We start from the raw sequence: 13,920 nt of genomic DNA, 5'->3' as shown, positions 1-13,920 counted from the left end.
TGGCTGCTGACCAAGCCTATGCCCTTAACCACAATTTTCTGCTCCCTTACAGTGCATCTCTGTTGTTCTAATTTGATGCATGTTCTCTCTTACATTAGGGAATTTCAATCATCCTAAATTGGGGATATAATAATCCCCTTTTAGAGATAAGAGAATTGGCCAAATTATGTTCTATAGAGGGATATTCTAATTTTTGAATTAATGTGGGTTTGGGGAAATATTTCCCTAGACTGTCAGGGGTCTACTGCAGAACATGTGAAGTCGAGTAATCTGCAGGGCAGCATTCACAGAAAAGGTAAGTAAGCACTAGAACACTTATTAAAAATTGTGTCTCATCTAAAGCCCAAGTTCGTGAAAGTCCTATAACCTTCTTGAAGGGAGGAGTACATTAGAGTGGAAAGACTAGCGTTTCTAATCTCTGTCCTGAAAAGTATCCAATTATTTGATCATGGTCAAGTTCCTTAACTCTCTCAAATCAGTTTCCTCAACTAAAAAAATAGTTATCTGGAATAGGTCAGCTACTGGGTGACTCTAAGCTCTTAAGTGTCAAAATGTGTGATGTGATAATAAGTGCTCTTTCCCAGAGGTGGAAAGAACTATCTGTGTTGACTGGTGTTAGCTGACAAGGTTTCCAAGGAGAAGAGAAACTTGATAAACTGCAGATAAATAAAGATGGTAAAAGAGGAATGATATCCCTTGAGTTCCAAGAAAGGGAGTTAGCTGCTCCCCCTGGGGTTGAAGAGTAAGTAGGTACATTGGGTTGGATTTTTGAAAGACTTTGAAGAGCAGGATAGGAGTTGGGTCTCTTCCTCCCGGTTCACTCATCAGATATTCCTTGATGTCCTGCTATCTTCTAGCCATTGAGAGCCACTGATTGTGGGCGATTCTTTCTGTACTAGAGTTAGGATGGTAGATATTTCATTCAACCAAAGGAAATGTGCCATTGATATGAAGATTTGTAATGTTTACCAAAATCTTTGTTCTACCACTTTAGGCATGCAAAAGAAAGATAAGGAAAGCCTCAGAGTAAAGTTGACTTGAAGGTTATATTTAAAGGGTGATTGGCTTTATTTAAAGAGAAAATGACAAATCAGTTGTTTGAAGAGCAAAAAAAAAAAAAAAAACAGGATCCTTGATTTGGCATGATTGATGCTTTATTACCTTATAGGTGGCTGGTTCAGGGCAGTGGACAAGCAATGATGGTATTTATTTAGAGTTGGAATTTGGAACTGTTCTGGGAAGTCAACACGTGGTTGTTTTTTGTAGGTGTAAGAATGGCATGAGTTAAGTTAGTAGAAGGTGAGTGCTTTGGGGGCTTTTCTGTCTGATGATGAAACTTAGTGGCTTCAACAGTGAGTTTGTACGTTAGAATCATTTGAGGTGTTTGTTACAAATGTACATTGTTGAGGTCACATCCCAAGAGTTCTAGTTTGGAATTTGTGATCTGAATTTTTAACAGACTCCTGGTCGGTTCTGATTAACATAGGCTGAGGAAGAGCATTTGAAAGCCTACACTACTAAGTCTGGATGACGTAGAACTGAAAGTGATTTGCGGGTCCCCTCACCAAGTACGAGGTCCAAGGGAGTTAATAGTGCCACTTGTTTCTTTTTAACCTGATAGAATTAGAAAAGTCTGGATCCAATAGCAGTGGAGAAAGTGCAGGGACTGCACTCCAAACATCTGAGGAGGGCAATCCCAGTCAGGTAGAAATTAGCCAAGTACCACCACGTATGTCTAGATTGGGTGCTGTGAATACTATTTCTTCTGGTCAATAAAAATTAAATCATATAGATGCTCAAATGAAGAGCAGTTCTGTCTACTGGAAAGGTGTGAGGGTTTTCGTTTCTTTATTTTTTTGCCTTTTTTCTATGAAAACTGTTTCTTGGGGCGGAAAAGTAATTGGAAGTACAACTACACAGAAGTGAAAGCCTGCTCAATCTGATAGTAAGCATAAAATTAAATGATCAGCTAAATGTGGCAGCTCCAGTAGAACAAAGAAAAATCAATGAAAAAGTTATTGACTATTGACACTTTTAGACAGAGCTAAGAAATTAACATTGGGTTCCAGGGATGCTGGCAGCATGGAGGTTGTTTGTTCTCTTTCTTCTAGAAGGTAGGGAAATTCACACACCCCCAACTACTGCAGCCAGACCAGTGAAAAAGCTGATTTAGGATGGTATAAAGAATTCCTTCCTAGGAGCCCGTGTTAGAACTTGCGACACTTGCAGACAGAGTCTCAGAATCTTCTGGCCTTGGCATAGCATTCCAGGTAAAAGGAAAACTTGTTTAGAGCAGGGCTGGATGAGGATTTGCTAAGACCAACTAATGGAAATCAAATCAGGTTCTGCAATAGAGCTAGAAGCAGGGCAGAGAAATTTTCCAGAACCATTTGTGGGCAACTGGAACACCAGCAATTTATTGATTACAGGTATGTTTTTGCACAAATTCATTCTTCAGTCAACAGGATGCAGTTTATTCTACTTGTGGGTCATTCTCCAATAATCCTTTTAGGTATTCTTATAAAGACATCAGTTAAAATGATCCTTGCTGGTAGCGTTCAAGGGAAGTAGGTGGACTGATTTTTGCAATTGAATCTCTGCTTACCCAGATTGGACAGACCACATAAGAATTATCAGTAGAGAACAGTGCCCTCACTAAGGCTGTTCTTTATATATATTTTATTTACTTAGGTGTGAAACACATGGGGAGCCACAGAGATTTGGAAAATGTGGTCTCACAAGGGCCTTTTGCCCTGAACACTTCTGGTGTGGTTTTGCTGCCTCTTAAAATAAACCCCCAAGTTGGCAAAGAATCTTCCTGTCAGTGTTATCTGGAAGATGGGAGTGTAGTAGCTCTGTAGAAGGTTGTTCTAATTATCACAAGGGAGGGATTATCTCTCCAGTCTTTACAATCTGCATCTTACCCTCACAGGTATTTTTTTTTTTTTTTTGACAGGGTAGACACAAAACTAAAAGTCAGGATGCGTTTGACATCAGATTGATTTCCTTGGAAGAGGCACAGCCCCTCATTATATATATATTTTCATTATTATATAATTATTATTATATGTTTTTTGAAACTTTATATAAACTGGAACTCATTCAGTGTGCTGTAATCTGTGTGTCTACAAGCTGTGTAGAATTTAGGAGTCACAGGTGGGTGTAGACCAGGGTTTCAACATTTTTCTTATAGGGACACACCTTTGAACTTCTGCTTTGAACACAGCAGCTTCCTGCTCCCTCGGAGTCATCAACCACCTCGGTCAAGTGCACAGCTGCATCCTTTATTGATACACAAGGGGGCGGGTGGAGTGGTTACTCCCACTGTCCACTTCCTCATTCAAATATTCGCAGAGGACCACAAACAGAAATAGAGAAACCAACTCAAAAGGAGACAGGCCATGCTAATGATGAGTTGTAACATTTTTTTTTTTTTTTTTTAATGAGCTGTAACATATTTTGAACAACAACAACAAAATGCAAGTGTCTGGAGATGTGAAGCTGCCTGATGGTAGGATAAACACTGGATTTATTATAGTGCGTGTGCATTGTTAAATGTAACTTTCCCATAGATTATATGCCAAGGCCATTGGTGTGGCTCAAGTGAAATGTACTAGGCAATTTTTTTGTTTTTGTTTTTTATTTGCCTTTCTCTTTTAATCTTCTCCCTTCTGCAACTCTCAAAAAATTACCCAGAAAACCCAGTAATTAAACACAGAGAGCCAAGGCAAGCCAGTCCAAGAGTAGCAGGCTCCTGCCTATAGGGGCCACAGTCTGGGTGTTTGGCTTGCTACTCAGAGCCTGGAAGAATAAGGTAGTTCCAGAGGCTGGCAGTAACCTGGCCCAGAGGGGCTTTCTGCAGTGGGCCACTGAGAGGGCCAGCTGTGTGGAAGTGGTGTTTGTTGGCCTCGTCAGAGAGCTCTTTCCAATAGGCATCTGGGAGTTTCATGTGCCCCTTAGGAGTCCAAGCTCAAGGCCCCAGTTCCAGACAAGGCACCCAGATGTGGGAAAGCAGCCCCTGGCCCAACCATAGCTGTGGATCTTTAACAGGCAATTTTGATGTGGCTTCTTTGACTTTGACTCTGGCCGTCTCAAAGCTCATAGAATGCCTCCAAGATGTTGGTTCCTTGAGCAGGAACTAGAAGGGAATAGTTTGCCCTACTGATGACTAGAAATTTGGTTAATTCATGTGCCTGCTTAGCAAGTTCAAGTGTCCAGCAATCAGAACTAGACTGTGAAATCTCAACTGATCAGTGTTTTCTCATTTTTCAACAGGATGCATTGAAATGTCTCTGTGACAATTGACCAGGGTTTGAAATTCCCCCCTTGCAAACACCCTCATGTGTTTGGTTCGTCTCAGTGGGTCCCCTTCTGGAAGAGCACTGGCTACTCCCCTGGTAAAGGAAAGGGGGTTGGTTATGTAGCTTAAGGTGCTTGCCCCTGACACCTTCTCACTGGGAAATTCAGCGCAATGTATCTCCTCATTTATTCATCCCTTGGCTCAGCAAACATTTGTCTTAGAAGACTCTCTGCCTCTCTGAGAGAGAAATCAAGCCAGGGCCTTTGCACAGACACAAAATTCTGTTTGAGTTTGAATAGCTGAAATGCAAAAAATGAAAATAAGATACATATATAGATAAAGTGTTTATCTATATCTAGAAACATAGAAATTATTTAGACCAGAGAGAGATGTGATACAGATAGGTGGATGCACTGTTACCCTCTTTATATTGGTTTTGTTCTTTAAAAAAGCAAAAATGCTTTTTATATACATCAGTGAGGAAAAGGATACTGTCCACAATCAGCCCTGAGTGGAAAGGCAAGTGTGCTTATTTGTATAGGAAGTAGATTTGCATATTTTCTCTTTTTGTCATGGTTCAATCTTTAATTAGGATATCTTTTGTTGTTCTACTTCCATTTGTGATTACCATGAAAATCCCACCTAAGGACTGCCAGGAATTTTGTAAAAATTATAAAATGCATAAGTTCCTTGGAAGAGGATTTTGAGTTCCAGGCATGCTGCTTCTTTAAGCTCAAAAAATGCACATGGCTTTTGCAAGCAGCAACAGTTCTAATGCTTTGAAGAATGTAAGAAATGATCAGTATTTCAGAGGCACTGAAGTGGTTAATGCATTAATCTGTATTAGACTAATAAACCCAGCAGTGTAATACTAAGCATGGGTCAGACTTTTCTAGTAGTAACTCTTGTCCTTCCTTTCTTGAGTAGTCTTAGAACACGTTTGCTGCAGTTGAAGCGGTTGTGCTCTAACTCACTCGTTCCTTAACTTGACTGTAGCTGGGTGTATTTGATTGATCATGTCACTCTACATCAGTCATTATAAGTCAATTCCCAGGTTTTTGAGGTGTCTACTGTGTCTCCAGCCACTTGCAGGTGGTATTGGGAGGACTTTTGTACTTGGAGGGAGCAGGGATGCTTGAAGAATCACCTTTACCCACAACACAATGGAGTAGTTGAATCGGGGCTGAGTGTCAGTCTAGGATTTGCTGCCCTTTTTTTTTTTTTTTTTTTTTTTGGACTGCAAAAAGCACTGACTTCCTGAAGACCACTGTGTCCTGCTGTAATTCTTCCCTTACTTGGCTGGGACAGGACTACCAATATGCCCCATGAAGCTAGAGAACACAGTTCTCTCTGTCCCTATTCCCACACCATACACAGCCCTCAGATTGAAGAATTCATAGCCTAGCAGCTTTTCCTGGTGGTTGTTCTGCTCCCAAGAAGGGTGCCTACCTGCGCCCTCCAACAGGATTGTGCTCTTTGGCAAAGTTACCTCCAGCCTCATGTCCAACCCAGGTAGTCACCCATCCCTAAGTCCTTCAGCCACCGTGGTTACCTGCTGCTGGTTTGTTCCATTCTAGAATTTGCTTCCTGCTGTGCTCAAATATTTCATGTTAGAGAATGTTAAGTGCCATCTCCTCTCTAATGGATAATACTGAACATGACTGCAGATGAAAGTGACAGTGTGATCCCATCCTTTCTCATCCTGGTCTGAGGCATGAGTCAGTCTCCTCGCCTTAGTGTTTACACAGATCCTTAGTAACAAATAACAGCTGATGGCAACTTGCTGAGACATGCACAATAAGGAAACAAATTACGTTGTAAAAAATTTGGGCTTTGTCCCAGTTTTTTTAAGAGGAAAAAAAAAAAAAAAAAGCAGGGAGGGAGAACCCTGTTGTAATAGCCAGTTTGTGCAACAGCGTTCCTGTTTTCAAACCTAATGAGGTCCAATCCTCACATGTATTATAATTTATTACCTGCCCCTACTGGACTGTTTGCTTTTGGTGTTTATTATTTTGATATTCGGTTAACATAACATTTGAAATAATTTTGCTTTCTGAATCTGTTTTTCTCTCTTTTCATGAACAGTTTTGTGGTAGGTCAGACTTCCTCATATGAAAACAGCACACACATGAAAACACCTTTTCTGTTACCAGTGTTCTGTCTTCAAGTCGAGGAAAATATACTCATGGGTTTCCTCCTATGTAGGGGAAAACGGTTGTTTGGTTAGTGTTTAAATGCTCCGTGGTGTGGCGCCTAGAAACCTTCACAGCCTTGAAGGCTGGTGTTTGCTGCATCAGGAATGTCACTGAGGGTGAGAGTTAAAAAAGAGATTATGCCCTTCAGCACTGTCTTAAATCTTGTTTTTAAGTCTTGGCTAAAAGATAATGTGTGATGACCTCTCTGAGGATTTGGAGTCACAGATTTGATACCAGGGGGATCTCAAAGCATCCAAATAATTAGCTCTGTCTGTGGCATAATCAGTTCCCTCTCTGCCCAGATCCAAAAATTTTTTAAACATGTTTTAGAGGATAGGCATTCTCTGTTGGTACAAGTCAGCATGTTTAGGTGTGGAAAGGGTTGGCAGCCCTTAGGGAGGGGTGGCCGCTTCCCAGAAGTCACAGTTCCTGGTGGAGAGAGGAAGCCATCTGTGGAGTTTCCCTCCTGTGCTTTGTGATGGTGGCCGCCACCTCCACCCGTCCCTCTCCACAGCCCTCCTCAGGACGGGGCAGGACCAGACTCCTGCTGTGCAGTCCCTTTCCTTCCTAAGAGACTTGGGGTTTTTCAGTACTTTCATTGCTTAACATTTTTTTCCCCTGATGTCCAACAGTATAATATGTGTTTATTATAGACAATTTAGCAAATAAAACATTTGAGTAAAGGAAATCACTCAAAATCCTATTACTCATGGAGAGCCACTATTACTATATTGTGTCTATTCTCAAAGTATTTTATTTTTCTTTATTTATTTATTGGCATATGTGTACATTTTTTTATGACCCAGGCTTTGGATTGATTTGAGACTACAAATGCTAATTTGGTTCTTTATCTGGTTGCATCAGAGAGCTTATTGAACAGAGAGGCTAAGAACATGACTTTAGTTGTGTGAGCATTTGAAAAATATTTAAAATCTGGGATGTAGCATATTTGGTGATGGCACAGGAGAGCATAGGACCCAGAAGGCTAGGAAGAAAAGAGTGGGTGGGGAGGTAGTCACTGGAAGGACAGAAAATGGTGGGATGGGAGTGGCATTGGATTTAGAATCAAAAGATCCAGCTCTTCCTTCTGCTGGTTGGGTAATTTCCCTGAAACTCAGTTTCCTAATCTGGGAAGCAGGAGAACTACTCCTTTACTGGGTTGTATTGATGATTCAGTTCTTTAAATGAGGTACTGTTTAGGAAAACGTTTTGCAAACAAGCATTGCAAGAATCAGATAATCATATTATAATGAAAAAGGTGTTTAGACTTGGCCAAGGTGATTCAAAGAGAAAAAGGATAAGAAAGCAAATGGTAGCTGGAGTTGTATGTGGGTGAGCAGACAAAAAGTTTAATTGGCTGTTTGAATTTTTTTTGGCAGGGGGAGTTAATGCATCTACTGGTTAATGTATACTTTTGGTTAAGGTGGTTATCCAGCCTGGAAATAGGATTATTTGTATAGGAGATTTTATAGTAGGGAGGCAGCTTAGCGAGGCAGCTATTTGCTATTTTGTGCTGGTCACTCTTTCTCCTTTAGTCTGTGTATTTTTAACTCAATGACTACATTTTCCTGTAAAGCTAATATGTTTGCTCTCTCACCTAAGAGACTCTTATCGGACTTTTACTATGGATTACAGGAATCTTGCTGCGTTTACACAGGAGAGAACAGGACAGGCACAGCTCTGTGTTTTAAACAACAGATAACGTTTGTCTGTTGGGATGTGTGTGCAGAGAAGGGAGGGGAGGGGAAATGGGGCGTACCTGGGTAGGGGTGGGGCCTGGGAAAGATGTATAAACACCTTTAATATGTGAAAGAATTTCTTTGTCTCTGCTCATGAGCCTCAGAAATTGGGGAAATATTCAAAGGAGGGGTTTGTAGCCAACATCGTGAGCTCTGCAGTCAGGCTGCCCCAGTCTTAACCCTGCCCCACCAATTATTTAACTATGTGACAGGTAAGTTACTTCATCTTTTGTGCTCAGTTTCCTCTTCTGCAAAATGGTAATAATAATCATATCTACCTCTGAAGGCCATGATGAGATGAATAGGTAAGCCATTGATTTTTTTAGGACTGATGCATGACAACTTTGTGTTGAATCCTGATGAAGGATTTGAGAAGGTGGTCCTAAGAAGGCGTGGAGGCTCCCTTCCCCCAGGGTCTACAATGCTGAACGCGCCTGTGTGTCAAGCAGACCCAGGTAGACTCCCTTGCTGGGGTGGGGGCCACCCTACCCAGCTGTAAATGGCTAGGTGGGAAGGAGAGGGGACTCTCAGTGGGTTTCACCTCAGACTGTGAAGCCTCCGTCCTGTGGGCCTGAATTGTTGTCCTCAGTCTAGAGATGGCAACATGTCCCGGGCGTCTTTGAGGAGTTATGTCTGTTCATTTCAGCTACCTCTTCCCAGTGTCGTAGTTTTACATTTCTCCTTCTCTGTTCCCTTCCTCTCAACGTCTTCTGGTGAGAGACTGGGCAGGTGGGCATGTGTGCATGGCCATTAATCAGAGGCGCTCTCCGTGCTGAGAAGGGCCTCAGGAGTAGAACGGCTTTATTAATAAGAATCCTCTGAACCGAGAGAAGATGGGGCATATGGAATTCATCCAATTTCCTTCACATTCTAGTTTATTGTCTTATGTTTTTTTTTTTTTTTTTTTTTTTGTCTTTTTGTGACCGGTAAGGGATCGCAACTCTTGGCGTGGTGTCGCCCGCACCGCACTCAGCCAGTGAGCGCACCGGCCATTCCTATATAGGATCTGAACCCGCGGTGGCACTCTCTCGAGTGCACCACGGGGCCGGCCCTATTGTCTTATGTTCTAGAGACAAACTAGCAGACTCGGACTTTTATATCTCTCATTTTAAACCTGTGTGTGCACAGGTGCGCGTGTGTGAATTTTTCCACTCTAGTATTCCCTGAGCACTTAGGGGAAAGGCAGAGTTTTTGGAAGCATGCATGATGATGCCTGTGGTTCTGGAATTACATTGCGTTGGTTCACATCCTGACTCCGCCACTTATGAGCCGTGTGTACTCAAGCAATTGCTTAACTCTGCATGCCTCAGTTTTCTTAGTTTAAAATGGGGATAATGTGTTTTTTTATTCACAAAGTTGTCTGAAGTATTTAGTAAGGTTATGTCTGTAAAATGCTGAGCCATACTTATTCAATACATTTTAGTTATAATTATTTTGGGAATGTGATAAACTTCAGTTTAACTCCTGCTTTGGCCATTTAACTAGTTGGAAACTTTTCCCTCTTTTCTTGGCAGTTTTTTTTTTTTTTTTCAGCAAATCTCAATTTCAGGAAGAAACACTTCTATACATAGGATATAGACTCCAAGTTTGTGTTTCCTGGACAGGACCTCAGGGCACGCAGTAGTGGTATATATTGATAACTATGCCAAGTACATTGTGGGCAGTTTCTCATTATTTCTCATATAATATCAATCTAATTTCACCGAGGAAGCCACAGCTGAGAGTTAAATGTCACATCACACTTCTCTCAGGTGACAGCACCATCATTCAATTCCAGTCTGTCTGACTGCCCAGTCTGCATCTGACCACTGGGCAATTCTTCCTCCACTGATAAAACATGGGAAAGGCAAGACTGTGAGAGTCCCAACTGCTGGAACTAATGGAGCTAAATAAAGGATGTATCCCGCTCTCACCTCCCTTATCTTGTTTAACTGAAAGGTAACTTACAGAGCATATGATGACTTGCTTTCCTTCACAGCTTTAATATCCAGACCACAAGTCAGAAAATTAACCTTTTAACTTATATATATACATTGTACATTGAGCCTAGTGCCACTTTTCATCCCCCTAAATGAGAAGTTGCATGCAGCATAATGGATGTCCTCTCTGCATATACATTGCGGGGACAGATTACTTGCAACTGCTTTGCCCTGAGGCCATTGTGAATGCTGCAGTACTTGACAGATTGGTCTAGTTTACATCATCAATTTTTATCACATTCTTTATGAAATGGAAATTTCTATCATGGGCATGTAATTTGGTGATCATTGAAAATAGTAAGCTCTTTCAGAGGCTATAAAATTACATATTTATAGCTTTATAAAATTTGCCTTTTTTTCCCCTCTCCTGGTATTCATTCCAGGTAAATGAGGCAATATAGGTAGGATATTTTTTGAGAACTTAAGAGTTCAAAAAATGTGATCTTACTCAGAAAACTTAGTTTCCAATCTCTAAATTGGGTAACACCTTAAATATAAGCATGTACCTTTTCATTCATGGGCAGTAGCCATAAAATGCAGTCAAGTCAAATTAAGGTTTTGGATGCTAATAAACATCAGTTGTGTGACAACTGGTCCAGGCTGCATCTAGCAATCTGAACTGACGCTTGATATGTTGTAAGTATTGAGAAGTCCAAGTACAAGTTTCTTATATGTTGTGTCTTCCTGGCTTGAGTAAAGCCATTGGATATATTTCAACTTTATGTAGATGGTTGAGCATTTGGTAAATTGTGAAAGGTTACTAAGTACAATATCTTCCTTGTTTTTGCTAGTTTGCCTTCTCATTTGACGTAGGCTTCATTAGGAAATTGCAACTGTGCTTCCTGGGTAACATTCATCCTCATGTAAGACTGGTCATAAGTCTAACTTGGTGGTTTGTAATGACTTATAACAAAATTTAACATGGACTAACCATTGCCCGCATTTTCATTTCAGCAAAAAGACCTGAAAACAAACACTGGTCATTATAAGATACATTTAATTTACAACTTGCTTTATTGACTGTAGGTAGGTGAGTATGCTTTTGCAAGTTTTGCTTTTCTGATTTTCTTTTATCTAGAAGCCTGACGTTAAAGTGTACTCAGGTAGTAGCTGATGGGTTTAATACTGATCTACTTTAGAGTACTGGTGCAAAGAAGTGGAGTTACCATCTAGAGAGGAGGCAGCATATAGAAGTTGTCAGAAATCTTCACTCAGGTGCCCTTCTTTCCACATCTGACCACTCCACCACTTAATAAACATTTAATTGCCCTCTGCAAGTCAAGCATTATTTGGGTGCCTCAGTTTTTCAGTTTTCTCAATTAGAATATATCTTCTTATTCTTTTTTCTCTCCTTCAGAACTTCCACTCCCTTCTCCCTCCATCAGTTTAATAAAAGGAATTTTGCTTTATCCTTAGCACCTAGAACAGTGTCTGACGCATACTTAAGTACCAAACAAATTTGTTGAATAAATAAATTAGTTAATCAATTGATCATACATCTTAGGGTTGTTGGGAGGATCAAATGACTTAATGAGAGTGCACACGGAGAGCCCCAGTAACTTGCTGTTCTTATTACCTGAGCTATTGCCAGTGGCAGGGGAGGGGGGTAGGGATGCATAATTGGTGGTACTGGAATTTTCAAATTATGCATGGTAATAGACTGTTTTTAAAAAAATTAAAAATTAGGATTGTATTTTTATTGTCACCTTTGATTTATGGCCAGGGGTATTAGCTTTTGAATTAAAGTATTAAGAACATAATGAATCTCAAAAGGTAAAAACTTGTGAAAATAGAACATAAGCAAATGAAGCGTGGAAAACTCTGCTACAGCCGTGTTTGGGGTGAAAGTGGGGTTTTACTGGGTATGCCAGTTTGGTTTCAAAGGACCCAGTTTCACCCAATGTTTAAGTTTCTGTAATAATGAGCTGCCTTGTGAGAGAAATCTATTACCTTGTATCATTTCTAGGTTGGTCATTGCATAGGTATTTTTAACTACCTATGCAATTTAACTTTTTGATTAATTTTACTTTATCAACTGGACCAATCTGACACCTTAGCTTCTATCCATGTCACTCCCCTGGTATTGCTGTCAAAGATTACAAGCATCTTTGACACTGACTGTCCAAAAGTCTTCCTGGGCCTCATCCTCCTTGACGCCTTCCTTGACAGTTTGAAATTCAGATCTCCATCAGCAGTGAATATAGCATTTGACTTGTGGCACAAGGCCTTGAAATTCTCATCTGTACAATGGGCACAATTGGCAACATCTATGTAAAGAGAAAATGGTGAGAATTAAATGAGGACACATACTTAAAGTGCCTGTCCTAGTCCCTGCAGGTGCTCTGTAAATGCTAGTTCTCTTCTTACTCTGTGTAATTGTCTGCTGTGCATTTTTAATTTCTTTTTCTACAATCGCCTCTGAAAAATGTATTTGCGAGGTTCTTTCCTGAACTTCATCTTGAATCTACAGCTCATCCACTCCTGTGACTCTCTTGCTTTTTGCGGATGTTTCCCCAATTTCTACTTCTGGTCATGCTGACCATCAAACCTTTGTTTCCAATTGCTTCCTGGACATCTCAACTCAAACATCTCATGTCCCTCTAGTGGACCTCATAGCCTTCCTTCCAAAACCTACTCCTCTTCCTCTATTCCCTATGTTGGTTATAGTATCTCTACTGTCTCTGGCATTTGGTCTAGAAACCTTAAAGCCAGTTTCAATTCCACTTTTTTTTTTTTAATATCCTGTAACATCTAAACAGAAGTGAGGCTGCATTTGTCTTGGACAGAGCTTTCATTCTTTCCTTACTGAGGGGCGGATTTGGAGTGAAGTTGGCTGTAAAAGTCAGGCCAAGCAATAGCTACTTTATTGACACTCACAACAGTATGTAGTAGAGTCTGAGGGCTGACAATAAGGAAGAAATTATTACAAGATGTCTCTGAGTTAACACTACATGGACCAAACCTTGCTGTGCATGAAATAATTAGAATTCCTTAATCTCTTCAAATAGTCATTTTAAACAATATATATGTATGTATATTTAAAAATATCAAAGGGGGTGGGATGTAATAAAACATGACCCATAGGAAATTTTAAATGGATACAGGTGTTACTATGGTTAATAAAATGCAAGTATATTTTAAAGAATTATTGAATGTGTAGTCGCCTTTGGTCAATGTGTACTATTTTAGATGTTGCACATTAAACGTGCAACTGTTGAGGGGGTTTCATCAAAATGTTCTGATGTCGTATTATGAGACACAAATTTCAAGAATGATAACCTTCATTTGTTCAGTCACAAACTCTTAGGGGGAAAAATCAGAGACTACATGAATTTTCAAAAACAAGATTTGGGGGCAGAGAAGTTGAAACCGAAAGTCTCAAAACACTTGGCTATTAAGTTTATAACTCCCAATTCCTAAAGACACATCTATTATATTCATGATAAGATAGTGGGTACTGTGTGTGTGTGTGTGTGTGTGTGTGTGTGTGTGTGTGTGTGTTAGAAGGGATAAGTTTTATACTCTGGGTCTACCAGTTGCTTGCTGGATAATGAAGGAAATAAATATATGTTGAAGTAAATGTAAAGGCAGAAGTGCTGTGTATACAAAAATAAATTTGAATTCGGATTTCCGAATACAGTAACGTTTGATGGAAGAGGTGGTGGCTAATTTTAGGCTTTGAAGAGAGGTTACAATTTCATTATTGG

The 13,920-nt window shown here is 40.2% G+C and overlaps 1 protein-coding gene and 1 pseudogene across 3 annotated transcripts in view; one reads left to right on the top strand and one right to left on the bottom strand.

The window, feature by feature from the left end:
• EPHA4 (EPH receptor A4) overlaps window positions 1–13,920 on the top strand; it is a 132,569-nt gene that overhangs the window by 31,991 nt on the left and 86,658 nt on the right. The gene's annotated exons all lie outside the window — the stretch shown is intronic.
• On the bottom strand, window positions 3,709–4,031 carry LOC134389507 (transmembrane protein 256-like; annotated as a pseudogene).

Source organism: Cynocephalus volans, chromosome 1, assembly GCF_027409185.1.
Source record: "Cynocephalus volans isolate mCynVol1 chromosome 1, mCynVol1.pri, whole genome shotgun sequence".
In the NCBI taxonomy this organism is placed as follows: domain Eukaryota; kingdom Metazoa; phylum Chordata; class Mammalia; order Dermoptera; family Cynocephalidae; genus Cynocephalus; species Cynocephalus volans.
The sequence above is the reverse complement of the archived record's forward strand: the minus strand, read 5'-3'. Positions and strand labels throughout refer to the sequence as shown.